A 17,767-nucleotide genomic window follows, 5' to 3' on the forward strand; every position below is an offset into this window, starting at 1 on the left:
ATTGTTTTCAAGGCGCTGTCATTGTGAAATGTTGAACGACTCTAAACCTTAAAAACAAAAGAGAGAGAGGAAAGAACATAAATAAAATATTATCGTTCTAAAAAGTATATTGCAATAATATAAGCAATAACTTAGAACTCGAGCTCAACAAGAGTATCACGTCAAAGAATGAACTTCTGTAGGGCTAAATGAAAGACAACCTTGGATTTGCCAAATCCGAGCTTTGAGAAAACGGTAAACATGACTGTCGTTGTGCTGTGCACTACAGGAGAGCCCTGCCACGACCAAGTCCAAGAGCTACCAGTGCCAAATGTTCATGACAAACCATCTTAGTCTTTTGAATAAGTCCTTTATTACCATTCCATTCCCCGCTATTTTCCCCCTCAGTACTCCTGGTTTGTAATTCCAGGAGGCTACTCCCCGTTCCTCAGATGCACAATGCATTTTTATGCCACCATGCTCTAATTGGCACAGGAGTTAGACAGGAGAAACCCCCCAAGCACCAATAAAAGAGGAAAATAAAACTGCCCTGGGAGATTCAACTGCAAAATCAACATGGAAAGAAGAAAATTCAATTTAAAGAGACCGAAAGCCTCCAGGGCCAGCAGGATTTAACTCGAAAGGATTAAATATATTAACATATCTAAAGAAAGAATATAGGAATTCACAGGAACTGTGAGAATCTGAGTAAGCTGGAATTGGGGAGGAGTGTGGATCAGCTCAAAAAGGATCAGAAAAGGACATCAAGGGGATAATTATTCAGAATATCTACCAAAAAAAAACCCTACTATATAAACCACACTTGTGTATGTGTATATGTGTACACTCCCACACACTCCCACACACATTTGTCTTCTATCTATCTGTCTCTCTCTATCAATCCATCCTTGCATACACGTGTACACATAGGGTTGCCAGAGTTCCCCTCTAAATTTAGACCGTCAGCCATTCTGAGATGAGTGGAATAGAAAATGAAAGTTTTGTTTAAATTTTAAGATGCATATGTAATTTCCCTACTTCATACTTTAAAAAATAGACGTGTATATATCCCAAAGATTTTTTCTTTTTTTAAAGATTGGCACCTGAGCTAACAACTGTTGCCAATCTTCTTATTTTTTTCCCTTCTTCTTCCCCTCCCCAAAGCCCCCAAGTACACAGCCGTATATTCCAGTCGTAGGTCCCTCTGGTTGTGCTATGTGAGACGCTGCCTCATCATGGCCTGGTGAGCGGTGCCATGTCCACGCCCAGGTTCTGAACCAGCAAAACCCCAGCCGCCTAAGCTGAGAGTGAGAACCTGACCACTCGGCTACGGGATCGGCCCTCCCCAAAGGTTAATTTCAAAATTTCTTCATTCCTTCATTCATGCATGAATCCAAGCATTAAGATAGGTTTCTTGAACAGAGTAACTTCTCTGTATTAAATACTAAAAGTATTTTTTTCACCATAATATATACATTCTCTTTCACTCAGTTCAAGAACTGTTCAAAACACTAAAATTTCTCCATATCCTTGCTTTCAGGATAGAAGTCTGTTACAATTCTGAAGTAATTTTGACAGTTGTAAAATTAATAAGCAGCACAATATTCTGTAAAATTTATATCACTTGCTTTCATGCTACTGCATCATGAGGTATACATATGGTTTTGTGGGATTTTTTTCAATGGACACTTCTTAAATGGTAAAATAGAATTTTGTGTCTTCAGTTCTGTGGTTCTTTTGGTTTTATTTGTTTTTAATAATTATTTTCCTGGTCTACAGGATTTTAAAAATATCTGCTAGTCTTCTGATATTTGTGTGGTAGAGTTTTACTAATTTAGGTGAATATCCCAGAATCTTTGGGACTGATGGTGTTGAATTTATCTGAGCCCAGGGCTCTGGAGAAACAGCAAAGGTACAGCCCATCCTCTTGTGCTCTTGGGCTAACCACAGAGGATGGCCCTTTCCTTGTGTGAGATAAGCCCCACACCCACCCTTCCTCAATGACTCCTTTGTTTTATAAAATCCTAAATTTCCTCCATCTTCTTTGAGAAGTTCCTTATTAATGAAATTTCTCTATTTTGCAATAGCTTGGATAGAATCACAGACATAGAGCTTGGAAGTTTATTTTATGGACTTAGACATTGCTGAATTCCTCAAGGACCGGGCGCGTCCACTCTTCCAATATGTCACCTTCAGAATCTCTGCAGGTGTTAATCCGTTTGTGGAAATCTCTTCCCACACATCCTTGTTGGCAACCTACTAAAATTTCACAAGTTTTGGCAAAAATGTCACCTTTTTCTGAAGACTTCTCTGACCCATTAAGTTCTAATTATTTGTTTCCTTAAGACTTTGTATATTTACCATAAATCCTATCACAATTTGTTAAAATTTACTGCTTATATGTGTATCTCCCTCACCAGGATGAGGTTGGTATTTTTGTCGTGAAGCGCGCCTACAAACATATTGTAAGTAATCAATGAATGTTGTTTGACTGCCTAGCATTGAAGGAATGAATGCATGGATAAGGAATGAAGTATTAGGAACAGTGCTTACTGCTTGCAATGGCCTTTGACCTGGATAAATCCTCCCAATAAATTATAATCTTTATACAGCGATAGCAACCTCACATGGGATGGGTTTAAAATTACTCTTTTTACCACGTATTTTACCCCATGTTAATATATTTTTTAATGACAATCATGTCTGCTCTGGTTCCCTTAATTGTCATTGGGAAAATGCAGAGAGAATCAGCGGTTTTTGGCATTTAATTGAGAACTTTTTTGAAGAATAGAATCACTTCCTACGCCTGCTGGTATATATAGTACTGCTTGCCAGTAACTAAGGTACGCTATTTTCCAGAGTCGTTGTGTATCTTGGAGTGGATTATTTTACTAAATGTACCACAAATCACTGAATTATTTTATGGATGTCCCAAAGAGCCTAACATCTCAGAGAGTAATTTATCTATAGGGAAAATTTGGGTAAATATTTGCAATTTAAACAGCCAAATTTTTATAATAATGAGACTGTAGTATATATAGACATTACACAAGTTGTAAATATAAGACTCTGAGAAGGATCACTGGTGTTGATTGGCAAGATTATGTCCTGTAGTTATAGAGGAATGTGTGGTATGGAGCCCATGTGAAATCACGAAACCCACGTTTTCAGCTAGCTTAGACCATACAGATTTCACGTTGTTTTTACACCTGGTTAAAGTGTTATTTTGGAATTTTTTTAAATACCTAATTTAAAAGGCTCAACAGCAATTTGGCCTATAAAATAGCACTGTTATTACAACATTGTGTTGAGATAAGATTAAATAAATTAGAAAGGATACATTAATTCCATATTACAATATGCATGGGTTTAAACATTAGGAGGGTGAAAGTTCTTGGTCTGTAATCAAGGATTTGCTTTTTCCAAACATTTAAAAAATAGCTGATGTTTGCCAGGAGAAAACTGTTGCTAGGCTCACTAATCTCTATTCATTAAAGTATTTTATGAGTGCAGGGTACAAAGCTAGTCTTAAGCTTCCCCAGTTAATATGCCCAAGGGATGTTGCACAGTACTTACTGGAGGCAGCCTGTGGCTATATTGAAAAATGGAAGAGTGATACTCAGCAGACACCCCAAGGATCCAGCCCATGGCAGCTCACAGTTCCACTTTTTAATCCCCTCTTGCCAGCCCTACCTCATGCCGGTCTGTGACACATATTATTACTGTTCAAACTTGCTCCTCAAATTTGTTTAAGTTCCTGTGTTAAAAACTAAAATCACATAACCAATGAAAAAGTGGGGAAATATATCCCTTCTCACTTTCTGGTAACATGATTATCATTCATACAGAATTTTCTAGGGCTAGAGTGCTGAATTAGCTCCAAGCTAACCGTTTTAATTATGAGCATGTCGGCTTTGGAAATAGGCAGGATGGAGAGTGACACGGGACCTTTTGCCAAAGAGTTGCTTTCAGGTCTTTCTGTAGCTGTTTTCCTGGCTGTGTTTTCCATGCAAAAGCTCCTGACAAAAACTTTTTTGAGAAGGTTAACTTTGAAATGCATTAATCAATATTATTAAAGCAAATATATAAAAAATTATATTGGGACAAAAATAACTTGTGAATTATATAATTTTAATAAATACTTAACATCTATAATCCTTTCAGTTACATTGTCTTTGGTTAATGTCTCTTAAGTTGAAGTTAAGAGTCTGTTTTGGAAATCTACCAATTTTTTTCCCTTTGGCGAAGAAGATTGGCCCTAAGCCAACATCTGTTGCTAATCTTCCCCCTTTTGCTTGAGGAAGATTGCCCTTGAGCTAACATCTGTGCCAATCTTCCTCTGTTTTATATGTGGGACACCTCTTCAACATGGCTTGATGAGCAGTGTGTAGGTCCATTCCCGGGATCCAAATCTGTGAACCCCAGGCCACCAAAGCAGAGTGCACAAACTTAACCACTACACCACTGGGCCAGCCCCTGGAAATCTGCCAAATTTTGACAATCCATCCTATCCTCTTTCCCTTGGGAAATTATCCTTTCCCACCCTACATCATTCTGAGAACAGGTATTCAACTTGGCTTTGCCCAATTCAAGGATGGGTATGTGAGTCAAGGTAACGGAAGTAAACCATCCTTTCAGGAAAGCTAAGTAGTCAGAGAGTGGTTAAAGCCGGTCCATTCAGGGTTCTTTGGGGCATTTTTTTTAAACTCTCACTTCTCCACTCCCCACAGAGATCTGCTCTCTGTGAGGAGAAAGAGCTCTTGAAAATAAAGCTGGCAAGACTTGAAAGCTGAGAAAATTAAGTAGTCAATCCTGGCACATAAAAAGTAGACATTATAATGCCCATTGTATCTTAGACTCACATAATGGGGTTTTCATGAGTATAACTTCAGGGGACTGAGTAGGAAAATTTTAGGTGATTGAAGCATGTTGACTGGTATTTCCAGCCTTCAGCAAGGTCCTACAAGAAAATAAGCTTTAGTCTCAACAGGCCATCAGGAATAAGAGAAGAAATAGAATACCTCTAGGTGTCCAGAAATACTTTCTGCTAATGGTCAGCAATAAATATGTGTAAAAATCATGATAATGTGCCTTGCAGCTTTGGAAAAGTACATCAAATTTCCCTTCCCCAAGTAGAGATGTGGAAGCAACCATCACAAGAGACAAAAGATTTTAATGTAGGTGGACACAGGAAAAAGAGGGGAGGCTGATCCCACGATTATTCTGAGTACTTCTTCCTTTGACAAAAGCTAAAATTGCACTGAAAAAAAGTCAACTTCTGGTGGTTTAATCCAGACTTCTTGCCATATCCCTGTTTCAGGGACAGAGGCCAGGATGGAAGCACGTGAACCGGGACAGGCTTAGTTACAATGAAACCTGTAGCTAAGTAACACTTTCCTCGAGGATGCAGTGCCTGCATCACCGGTCATGAATGCAGAGGATCTCAGACTCTGCCAGTTTGCCTTTTGACTCCATCAGCATTTAAGGAAAGTTTTAAGGAACTTGTCTCTCTCTCCTTTAAGCCTAGAAATAGTTGTTTACCCATCAAAGTCATCTTCTGGTCCCCATGCCCTTCTTAGCTATATCCATGGAAGATTAAATAAGAGGGCACTCTAACAGATCAGACCTGAGGATGGCAAAGTTGACTGACCAAGAAATTCACTCCACCATGAAGGCAAAAATCTTTCTTCTATCTGTGCAACAGGATACAATCTGAGCAATGGATCCATGATATTCCTTTTCCAAATGAGAATACTTTCTATTACATGTTTGTTATTTGTGACTGTTTTGTTTAATGTATTTTTATTGTTCTAATTCAACATTCAATTTGTAAGTGGAATGATAAAGTTAGTTATTTAAGTGTAGGCAGCTGAAGGATGAGGAGCTGCATTTGGCTGGGAAGAATGCCACTTACTCAGAACAAGGACGATACTGTTTTTCTCTTTCTGACGTAAGGACCATCACATCACCTGGTTTGGATTGTCACTCAACTCACAGAAAAGTCTGAAATAAAGCTTATATATGTCTTTACAATGTGATTCTACGTGAGTCTTAGTGTGGCCAAAGTGGACTCTCATCATCCAGTGCATCCTGATTCAGCACTGTCTTTGCTGTTTGTCCCTAATCAGTGTCTCTTCACACTGATTTGTTTTCTGTTTTGTTTCCAAACCACCTTGGACCAATACTTTTTTTGTAGGAGGAGGAGCCAAGCATGTCAGTCTCATCATCTTCATCCAGAATTGCTCTGAAAACTCAACGAGAATATCCATATTCCAAACAGCAGACTGGATGAAAGTCTTAAGAATTGTGTTTTCAGGGCCGGCCCCATGGCTGAGTGGTTAAGTTGGCACACTCTGCTTCGGGGCCCAGCGTTCGGATCCTGGGCGTGGACATGGCAATGCTTATTAGGCCATGGTGAGGTGGCATCCCACATGCCACAACTAGAAGGACCCACAACTAAAATATACAACCATGTACTGGAAGGATCTGGGGAGAAAAAAAAATTGTGTTTTAATTCTTTCTCTGGAAACTTTACTGAAGTTCCACAATATGCTTGTTCTAACTCTTACAAGGAGCTTAGCCACTTGGCCAGGTAAATGTCTAACAGAAGCTATGAAAAGTCATCCTTTAGCAGCAATGTGCCCAGCTAAAATGTAAGGGTCTCCATTAAAAGATATTATCATAAAAACCATAATACTAGTCTTCTCTCCAGTACCATGGTATCTTGTAAAAGAATCAACAGATGAAAATGGAAAAGTTAGTGAAGTGGGAGCTAGATTCAGTTTCTTTTTCTTTCCTTTTTTTTTTGTTTTTGAGGAGACTTAGCCCTGAGCTAACTACTGCCAATCCTCCTCTTTTTGTGGAGGATGACTGGTCCCGAGCTAACATCCATGCCCATCTTCCTCTACTTTATACGTGGGACGCCTATTACAGCATGGCTTTTTGCCAAGCAGTGCCATCTCCGCACCTGGGATCCGAACCAGTGAACCCTGGGCCACCAAGAAAAAGAACGTTCAGACTTAACTGCTGCGCCATTGAGCCAGCCTCTCTTTTTCTTTTTTGTTGAGGAAGATTGGCCCTGAGCTAACATCTGTGCCAATCTTCCTTTATTTTGTATATGGGACTCCACCACAGCATGGCTTGATGAGCAGTGTGTGTGTCCACATGCAGAATCTGAACCCATGAACCCAAGGCCGCTGAAGTGGAGCATGTGGACTTAACCACTATGCCACCAGACTGCCCCTAGATTCTGTTTCTGATCTCAGCTCTGAGTGATTTTAGACAAGTTACATTGCTTCCCTTGCCTCTAATCTTTTCATTTCAAATACTGAAATAGCATCAGGCAATCTCTTATGTCCACAGCTATTTTCAGCATCTTATACATAATCACAGCTATTATTTCTCCCTTCTTCTCTCTGTCTAATTTACAATTGCTTTCATTCACTTAATCTCAATAATTCATTTCTCAAAACAATCAAGTATTTTCTTTTTTTTGATGTTAAAAGTAAAAATTCAGTAATTTATCCAAAGTCAAGCATCTAAAAGAGATGGAGCCAAGATTGTATTTCCGCATTCTATGATTTCATGAAATTGTGTTCAATATGTATAAAAAAATAATATTGACAAAAATATCTTAAACATACACTCCATTTTGTATGTCTCATTATAGTCTAATAGTTCCACATATTTTCATTTGAAGTTGATTTCCTGAAGGTAGTTAAATAAAATATAGATACTTGAGTCTTCAACCAAAGTTCAACATTCAAAGATGTTGAAGAGGAAGAAGTATCAATATTCTTCAAGAAAAAAATATATATTTTTCAAAATGTTCATTCATACCCAGTTCCTGGTCTCTAGGTGGCCATGTGTAGAAGTGGTTTTACACTCAAAAAAGTTTACTCTACATTTTGTGAAATAGGAGCGTTGCAGCGGATTACAGTAAATGTATGTTACAAAGAGTTAAGGATACTTGTATGGTGTGACTTTTGCTGTTTTGGACTATATTATATTTGTATTTACATAAAGCAATGCTTTGTGACACTAAGACATTATTTTTCAAGTACAAATAATATTGCTTCATACTTATTTGGGAGAGAAAAAGTCAGGGCTTTAAATAATTAGAGTTTGATTTGCATACAGTTTTGGCTGACTAAATATGGGATTCATTTCACATGGGAATTTATGTTCTCCATTTGTGCCAATAGAATTGTTATTCTAGTGAATCTCAGGCCTCCTTTTGAAGCTCATTCTAAACAACATTCGCATATACTTTGCATGTGAGAAATCAAATACTGAGTGACTATTATCTCTACTTCGTAAAATCTGCCTCAATCTTGTTTAAAATTTACTAATGTTTATTTTACTTGCTTTATTAATGCAGTGTTAATGATAAATTTGTTGTAATAAAATGCAAGATTATTCAGCTAAATATGTCCCTCTCATAATTTTCCATTCAACTTTCTGACTTTTCCTACCAATATCAAGTATTTTCTCTTCTTCATCAACCAAAACCTTAAATTAAGATGCATTTGCCTTAATTGTTATGTTTTCTCCAAGAAAACACATCCCAGCCTTATGAACTTATATATGGCAGTATAAAATCAAAATTGTAATACTTTTATTCAGGCTGGAATTCAGAGTATATTTTTATCCAACTTCATTGAGATATCTCAAAATAATCTGAAACAAAGGTACATGTCCATCTATATGAATAAATACTGGCATACAGAATATACTCAATAGATATTTGTAAATCAGTGAATGAATGTGTAAAAGTGAACTCATAAATATATTCCACAAACACGCTAGACACAAACCTTCACTTAATGTTGAATATTTACTTTCTCTGAGAATGTCACTAAGTTCCACATGATTGCCTTTGCCAGCCCCCAGAGGGTTATCTTCATCTTCTTTATCTCCTTGGTCATCACATTCCACTGGACTAAAGAGCATTCAAATTTATCCAATCCTTTCTCTTCAATGTCAACACTTCAGTTTGCCGGTCCTAATTTATTCTCCAAATGCATAACGTATATTTTCCCTTAAAGTTACTTTCTTATTTTAAAAACCCTCAACGGATCCATTACTTGCAAAATAATGATTAAATTTCTTACTTTGCCCTTGAAGGGTCTTTATGATCTGGATCCTGTCGCCCTTTGTGATATCATTTTTTGTCAAAAACAAAGTTTTCACGCAAAACAAATTACTCGCAGTTATCTCTCATGCCTATGTGTCATGACGCAGAAGATCCTGGCTGCCGTTTCACACTCTGATTTCTTGGAGAATTTGCATTGATCCATCTTTCAAATCTCTGTTCCAATATTACTGCCTTTGCAATTCGTAATTCCCCAATCTCTGCTGGGCAAACTGCCCCCTTAATTATACATTGAGTTGTGACTATATGTCTATCCGTCTGCCACTAAAAATGAGTTTACCCAGTATCTAGCACATTTTAGAAGATCACTAAATCACCTGAATGGGTAAGTTATTGCCATATCAACTTTGTAGCATCAAAGTTAAAAAAAAAACTACAAAGACTGAAACATTTTTAAAGACACTAGTGTAATCTTTTGAAATATTTTTAGATTAGTTTTGCTTTATTACTGGCTGCAAAATCGTGGCTATTTTGTAGAAATAATAGATAACTATTTTCTAGCCATCTATGTAGTGAGAAAAGTTGAAAATTATTTTTCTGTAAGGCTCAGTGATAACAATAATTTCCTGAAATGTCAAGTGTTTAGGTTGTTACATATTTTTTGTTGTGAATCAAATTATTCTTTTAAAATGCCAAATGCACTTCTGAATGTTGCATTCTTAGTTTAATAATTCTTAAAGAAACACTGCCTAGTTTTACTCTTTATTTCTTATTGAATGTACATAAAGAAAAAGGAGTTAGGGCCCCAGCCTCAAGTGCTAGATGCGGGTAGAAGTTCTGTTTCTTACTCCTTCTCTCCATGGGTCTATTTGAATCTCATTTCACCTCTGTCATTCTTACTTTTGGTTGCATATTAGTTATTTTTTATCAAGATAACATATTGACATACTTTTTAAAAAGGTAATAGGTACTAAAATCAACATGGTTGTGATATCTGGGAAAAACCAGCAGCTCACGCTCACCCTTCTCCTTCGTAAGAATTGCATGGTAGTCATGCTGACAGCAATGAGTTCATTTGGAAACTTTCCATGTCTTCAGAATTTTTCCAAACATCCTTATGGGTATGAAGCCTGCAGTTGGTGTTCAGGGAACAGGATGGCCTTGGGGGTTTTCCTCTTCAGGATGCAGGATTTCCTTAATGCCACCCCCAACTCCTTGCCCCTAATAATTCTGGCCCTTTTAGTTTCTTCAGAAACAACTCTCCTGGCTTCTTTGGAGGGGTAAATGTTTGCCTGCCCATGGTGGACATGATGACCCAATAGTCTCTTAGGTAGACTTTGAGCAAACTGCCCTTTCTTGCTGTCACTTCCAGAGTAACTGGCACCCTTGTCTTTTGTGGCTTCTTTATGGATTTTTAGACCTCAGCGTCTTCCCCCTCACTACATCAGTCATCTCACCTCTGCATGCTTTCTGTTTTATATTGTGGGTTACATTACAGATATCTTTTCCTGAAGATGGAAATCATTCATTGATTCTCATTCTATTTGGAAGACAAAAAGGGGTCAGGAAATTCCTCATTGCACCATCTTGCAACTGGAAGTTGGCTTCATCATTTTCAACATGAGCCTGATAAAGCCTACCTCATAAAATTGCTATGAAGACTAGGTGGGAAAAAGAAGTGCATTTATTTAGAGCTTGAGAATGAGTTGAGATTTGGTTCATCTCCAAGGCCTCTAATAGCAGTTTTATTGGATAACATTGCATGTGCAGGCAAGAACACTTTCTAGCTCAGAGGAGGTGTGATGAATTTATTTTCCCCCTTAATTTGGTTGACATTTTTACATAGAAGTATAACTATAACTTTATATAATTTCGTTGTCCATACTTTAATTATCAAAGTTAAATGGAATGCATTCAAGTTTTAATTCTGCATGCAGAATCAATATTCAATCACAACTTTTACTGCTGGTTTGAATTAGTCTTTGAACAAATGAAGGGAAACTATGTCTAAATAACTTGGAAATATTTTAAAGCTTTCAGAGAATTAATGCTATTTAAAAAAGTCTTACTGTTTATTTCTTACTTAATTATATTGAAAGCTAGATCAGGAAGGATAGAATTCTAGTATATTAAACAGAAGAAAGAGGAAGTACTTCCTAAGCCATCAAATATCCACAATTTATTAAAGAAAACATTTAAGATTTTTAAACTTGGCATTCTCCACAAAAGGCTGAGATATTTAAACTTTAGTATCTGAAGGCCATTAGAATTTAGCTCCTCTATTATGACAACTTAAACTAATTAGAGCCGATAGCAAAGTTTTATATCTTTTTATTTTTTCCCCCTCACAACTGAGTAATGATCAGATTTCAGTACATAAATAAAGCAGGGAGTTTAATGCCCATTAAAGATGTTCAAGAATAAAATAACTCCAAAATTAGTCCATCTTATTATTGAAAAATAGATGTGTAAGTCATACCATGTGGTGAGGAAAAAGCTAAATGAGGTCAGAGGGGAAAGTGGAGGCAAAAAAGGAATTATAGCTAACTGGGAAATAAATAGTAGTAATAGTAGAAAGGTAGTTCAAAATTAACATTAAAACGTATAGAATGCAGAGCAGAGTGCAGAAGAGAGAAAGTAAATCTGCTCTGATGGATGAGCTTTGGCTGTTTCTATTCGTTTTTCTTTTTGCCAATGCTTCCATCCTCATACATTTGCACAACACACAAACACACAACTCAGGATAATCAGAGTCATCACACTCCTTGGTCTACAGTTCTTGAATTCCATGTTTGAGTCAGAAGTTTCTCTCGGCACTGCAGTGAGGTAGAAAGTAAAGACGGAGGGAAGAAGAAGTGATGGATTCTGGGATGAGGGGCAAAGGGAGTCTTGGGTCCCTCAGCTAGTGCCCCAGGCTTTTCTCCCCTGGTGGACTTAATCCTAAACATATTATGGACTACAGTTTGGAGTTTATACATGGCAAACATTTCCATTTCTAAACAGCTGCATTTGTGTTGGCACATTTCTCAATCAATTTGATACACTAACCAGTTCGGTAGAGAAGGCAGAATTTTCTCCAGAAAGAGAATAACATTTTCAAACAGTTCTCTGGTTTTGATATTTTTAAAATGGAATCAGTGGATTAAGTTAAACCTGTCACTGAAATGCTGTGGGTGTAGCACTATCCTGTGGCTTCATAATGCTACTGGTTCTCACATAGAAATAGTTTTAATGCTTCCGTGTAGAAACAGATTTAAATATTACTGAGAAAGGCTAGCAATGTGAGGCTTAACGAGAATCTTAATCAGGTAAAACAAGACCAATCAAATTGGATTAGTTGAAATCAATTATATTTTGAATCACTTATCAGTGAAATGATTTCCAAGGTATATAAAGAGATATTCAATAAAACTGAAAGATATTTATGATTATTTTAACAAAATTATTTAACATATGTGACCGGATCTTTGCTAATTGAATACAGGCACACAGAGATCTTCTTAGAAGATATGGAAATAAAGAATCACCAGCTGTTTGAAGAACACACACAACCAAAAGCTTCCAGCTCTGTCCAATATGTTGCAAACCCTATATGTAATTTTAAAATATCTTCCCTCAAAATCTGCTCTGTATTTCACTCGTAAAGCATATTTCATTTTAGGTGTTCAATTTTCATGGGAAATATTTGATCTGTATTTAGAATTGTTTATATTTACTGATGGAAAAGTAGATTCATATACCCAATTATTCCAAAAAAGTTTTCAAATGATTGAATTGACCATCAGTTTTAAAATTTAAATTTTCATTAATTAAATTTACAAAATTCAGTTGCTCACTTATACTAGCCACATTTCTAATTCTCAACAATATGATTAATGGCTACCATATTGGACCGAAGAGTAGTCTAGTGTATGTGTTTCAAAAATCTATTTTTAAGATTAGAAGGGGAAATAACACTGAAGATTAGCCAACACAAGTTTCCAAAATTAATATTTTCAATTAAATTTTTAAGGCTAAGTAAATCAATGCACATCTGAGTTTGGATATCATTAGTTGAGTTGCATCATATGTGAGGCTTTATAATACAAGCCAGTAGTCTCCAATTGGTGAGGGGGGAAATGTTCACACTGCAGTTATTCATATCAATAGAGCAAGCATGCACAAAATTGAGTCAAAAGAATATTTTTGGTATTAATACAAAAATAAATTTCAGTAAAACAAGGGAGGAAGTAATTCTAACATTAATTGAGGTGAAATAAAAAGCACAGCACACTTTAGATTAGATTTTGGAAGTAGGTCAATAAAAGTATAAGCCATGAAAAACAAAGTTATTGGTGATATGTTAACTCCTCCTACAAGGATACCCTACATTTCATAGGGCACTGCAAGATTCTCAGTTGTCTACAGAGTTTACTGTTTTTTTAACAATGGTTGTGTGACTCAGTCAGCCTACCTGTTAGGAATTGAGCAACACTTTATTGTTGATGAGAGAAGAAAGGGGAACCAACAGGTCAAAATTATATGAATTATACGTGAATTTTCTGGTCTCAGACAGACATTGGCATGTGTACTTCGTAGACCTGGGAAAAGTTTGGGGAAGGTTTTCAGTAGGCTGTTGGGAAACAGCTCTCTATAGGTGTCTCACATTTCCGCATTCTTATGAGTAGAGGCACTGACTGCCCTGGAGCAGACTACCTTTTCATTGGTGTTGGTATAGTCAACAGCCCTGGAAAAAAGAGACAGTGTCTTCCTCTGAGCAAAGGCCAGGCAAACAAACAGACTGTCCACAACAAAACACTTGGGTTCCCTAAGCTCAGGGTTCTTCTCCTTTCGCAGAAAGCACTGTGTGTGACGGTGCCACTTGGGCCTCTGCATCACCCCATGGGAATTGGAGCTTAGGGAACTGGAGCTAAAATGACTATTCTTGGCTACTATGATTGCTGTGAGTAGTAAACTATGCTTTGGCTCTGACCCAGGAGTCTTATGTCTTCTGCAGCACTCATGAAAATGTGGCAGGCTAAATTGTTAGCTTTTCAATAGGGTAAAATCTCACATCCTTCACAGTTACAAAGTTTGCTTTGTTCAAAATTAAAAGTCTCATAATTTGCACTTTTCCATTTTAATGGGAATTTTTAATCTGTTAAATATTTAAGGTTTTAAGTACCTTTTTATTTAATTGCAAATATTTCAACAATTTCAAATTATGAATACCACATAACCCAATAAGGATAAAATTTAGTCTAATGAAAGATTTTCCAACTGCTATAAGTCTCCTACTAGTATGAGATACATCACTCTGATATATCAGGTTCTGAGGACTTAAACAAGGAATGATGGATTGTCTTTTGGTCGAAGAGGATGCTAGGCAAAGTGGGAACCAACTCATTTCCTAATAGGACTTTTGGAAAGTGTTTATCATAATAATTGGCAATGCAACCTGCTATTTGGGGGAAAATAATATGTAGTCAGTTGTGAAATGTTTTTATTTATCAATTTAGAATGAAAATTTCAAGTTCTGAAAAATACTTCCTTTGTGTATTCAAAATATTTTCTTTCCACTTTTCAGGCATGTTAGATGCATTTTAATGTGAATGTAAGTAAAAAATATATACAAATATAATTATTTCATTCAATGTTATCCTCACAAATTTCATTTTCTTGAGCTAGAGAAAAACTTGTGAATTATTGGTTTATGGAAAATATTTTTGGCGACAGTCTTTTTTTTTAACTTATCTATTAAACAAATATTATTGAGTGCTTACAATAGACAGAAACTGGAGTAACCATCTGGCTCTCAGTAATTTCTCCAAAGATACTCATCCAGCTACTTTTCCTTGGTCCTGACTGTTGCCAGTACAGAAAATATGACCAAAATTAGAACAATCATATTTGTTCTCCCCTAAAACACAGACACTGAATGTAGTTAATGTTACTCTGGTTTCCAGTTTCCCAGAGGCTCAGTTTAGCTCATTTTTAAGTTATACGAGCATCACCAATACCCACACAGTGAAGTCCATAACCACAGTTTTTCTCATGTTAGAATTTTTTCTGTTGCTTTTAATTAAAAGGATATCATTTATTATGTGTTAGGCAATACATATGTTTAAAAAAAATATGTAAGAGAGTCACTGGGCTCAAGGATCATGCAAGTTAGTGGAGACAAGTAAATCATCAGTTACAAAAACACGAGATAATTAATTGCTAAGGCAAGAATAAATCTTGGGTTTCATGGGAGACTTCTGACAGACTTTTAACCCAGTCTCGTTTGACAGGGTACAAGGGTGCAGGGGAACTAAATTCCTCTACTTTTCTTCATTTCTCACATCATTAAACATGATGAAATTGATCTGGAATGTTGCTCCATTTTAAATTGCGTATCTAATCTTCTCACCACTCTTTGATGTCTCTATCATCACAAAGTTACCTGAAGGGGCCAACGCCCACTGAGGACCATGTGAACAGTAGAAATGTGATTTTCAACTCTACCAGTCCCAGATCTCCCCTTTATTTATAATAAAAAACATATTTTGTAATGACCCCTTTAATATCCAGAAAACCTTTTATAGATAATATGTCTTACCTTTTCAGAAATTTCAAAAACAAACTCAATAGTGCTTTGTGATATAAAGGAGGAACTAAGTCAAGTAATTTAGAACACAATAGTACATATTTTGATGTGAACATGCTCAGGTATGCATTAGGATATAATAAAGTAATTAGATGTTTACAAATCTGTGCAAAATCAAGGTGAATATGGCAGCTAAAAATACAGAGTTGTACGCATGCATTTTAATGGCAACTCAAACATTAAAAGCAGCTTTCCGTTGATGATGTGATTTTTCAAGGTGGTGACAGTGCTTAGTAAAAGATCCAAATAAAGCCAAGGTAAATCTTCCCTCAATGTACATGGTAGCTATGTTCCTGGAAAGCAAAATGTTTATTAAAATCACACAAGGTTTTGGTTTCTCTGTAAAACAGTATTAGATTTTAGGCTGAAATGATTTAAGCAGGTTTTTAGCCAACATAAATGTCTAGTAGGACTTTAGAAAGAAGGGAGGTACACAGGACAACTATATGTGAGGAACTGTCACATGTATTGCAGAATGTTTAGTATCCCTTGACTACACCCAGCAAATGACAGTAAACCCCGACCACCAAAATTATTATGATAAACAGAATCTTCTCTGCTAATTTCTACCATGTTCCCGAGGGAACAGTGCCACTTCCATTGAGAACCACCGTCACGGAGAATCTAAAGATTGTTTGGTTGGTGAAACCACTTAACCAAAGCTTACCTTTTATTCCTAACGATTGCTTATGCTAGGTTATGTAGAAATAAAAAGAAATTGATTCATCAGAGGTAGAGATGACATAAAAGAATAAAGCAAATTCATTTCAAGCAGTGCTTTGATTCAAATTGGAGATGGTTGAAGGAAGTTAGAGGTGGAGAAAGACGGTCCCGAATTTTACATGAATAAAGTGAAAATGAGTAGTACAAATTGTACAGATATGGAGTTAATCTCTTTGGAACCCACGTTATTTAAGAGGACTGGGATCAAAGGTTGGGGCAAGGGCATTTAGAAAAGAGATTGACCGTGGACTATTGATCATGGACCAGATCTGGTCAGCAAACACTTTATTGCTTGACTCACACATAGTTAAAAAAAATCAAGACCAAATTTATCAAATCAGGAAATTTATCACATTTCTCAAATTTGGATTTCTGGATTCTTTCAATAAAGTGAAGATCTTAGATCAATGAACCACGTTTCCACATGGCAGCGTCATGCTAAAACTGAGCAGCAGCTGCTTTCTTTACATGGAGCACACACCCTCCATCAGCGCATTTCAGTCTTTACCTAATGTCCCTTGCTGTGGTAAAGATTTTGTGTTTGTGACCTCTGGTTTATAACAGATTAAAGAATGAGGTTTATTTTAGTAGACCAGAGACATTTTTAGCAACGAGTGGGGTGTGAGCTTCAGGATTCCATTACTTGCCATTTATAGAATGAATTTTAGGTTACTGGGATAGTGTGCATGAGAAATAATGAGCTTGTGGCAGTACTGATGATAAAATTAGGAGAGAAAAAACAACTGAAGGTATAATTCAGAGGTAACATACATTTGCCTGGTTTGTCTATTTAGTTGAGGATGAGAGGAAACAGAAGGTTCACACATACCACTACTAATTTGAGCCCAAGTGAGGGGAAAAATAGAGGTGCTATGAACAGACCCTAAGTGTCAAGAGAAGTTGCTAGTTGTGGAGAAAAGATGAGCTTACGTTTACACATCTGAGCTATTGAAAAATATCAGAATCTTTCCATGAAACATTTGACAGGCATAAAATTGAGGTGATCATTAAAACAATAGAACTGAGTAAAACTGGAAATGGGATACTGTTTTGGATAATGACTACATTTAGTGAGAAAACAGAAAAATAAAAGAGAGAAGAGCTGAATAGAATGGATCAGAATGAGAAGAGAATCCATACAGAAGATGACGGTGAAAGGTAAGAATGAATTTCAAAGATTAAATAGCATCAACTATTACAGAGATATCCAGGAGGATGGGCTCAGAGATGTGGCAGATGAAAGAGAAGTGACTGACCGCTCTTGAGACAGCAATTTACATGGGATAGTCTAGCTTGAATTTGAATGATAGTACATGGTGTACGTAGAAAGTGAGAAAGTGGAG

This window comes from Equus przewalskii, chromosome 16, assembly GCF_037783145.1.
Source record: "Equus przewalskii isolate Varuska chromosome 16, EquPr2, whole genome shotgun sequence".
Lineage (NCBI taxonomy): Eukaryota > Metazoa > Chordata > Mammalia > Perissodactyla > Equidae > Equus > Equus przewalskii.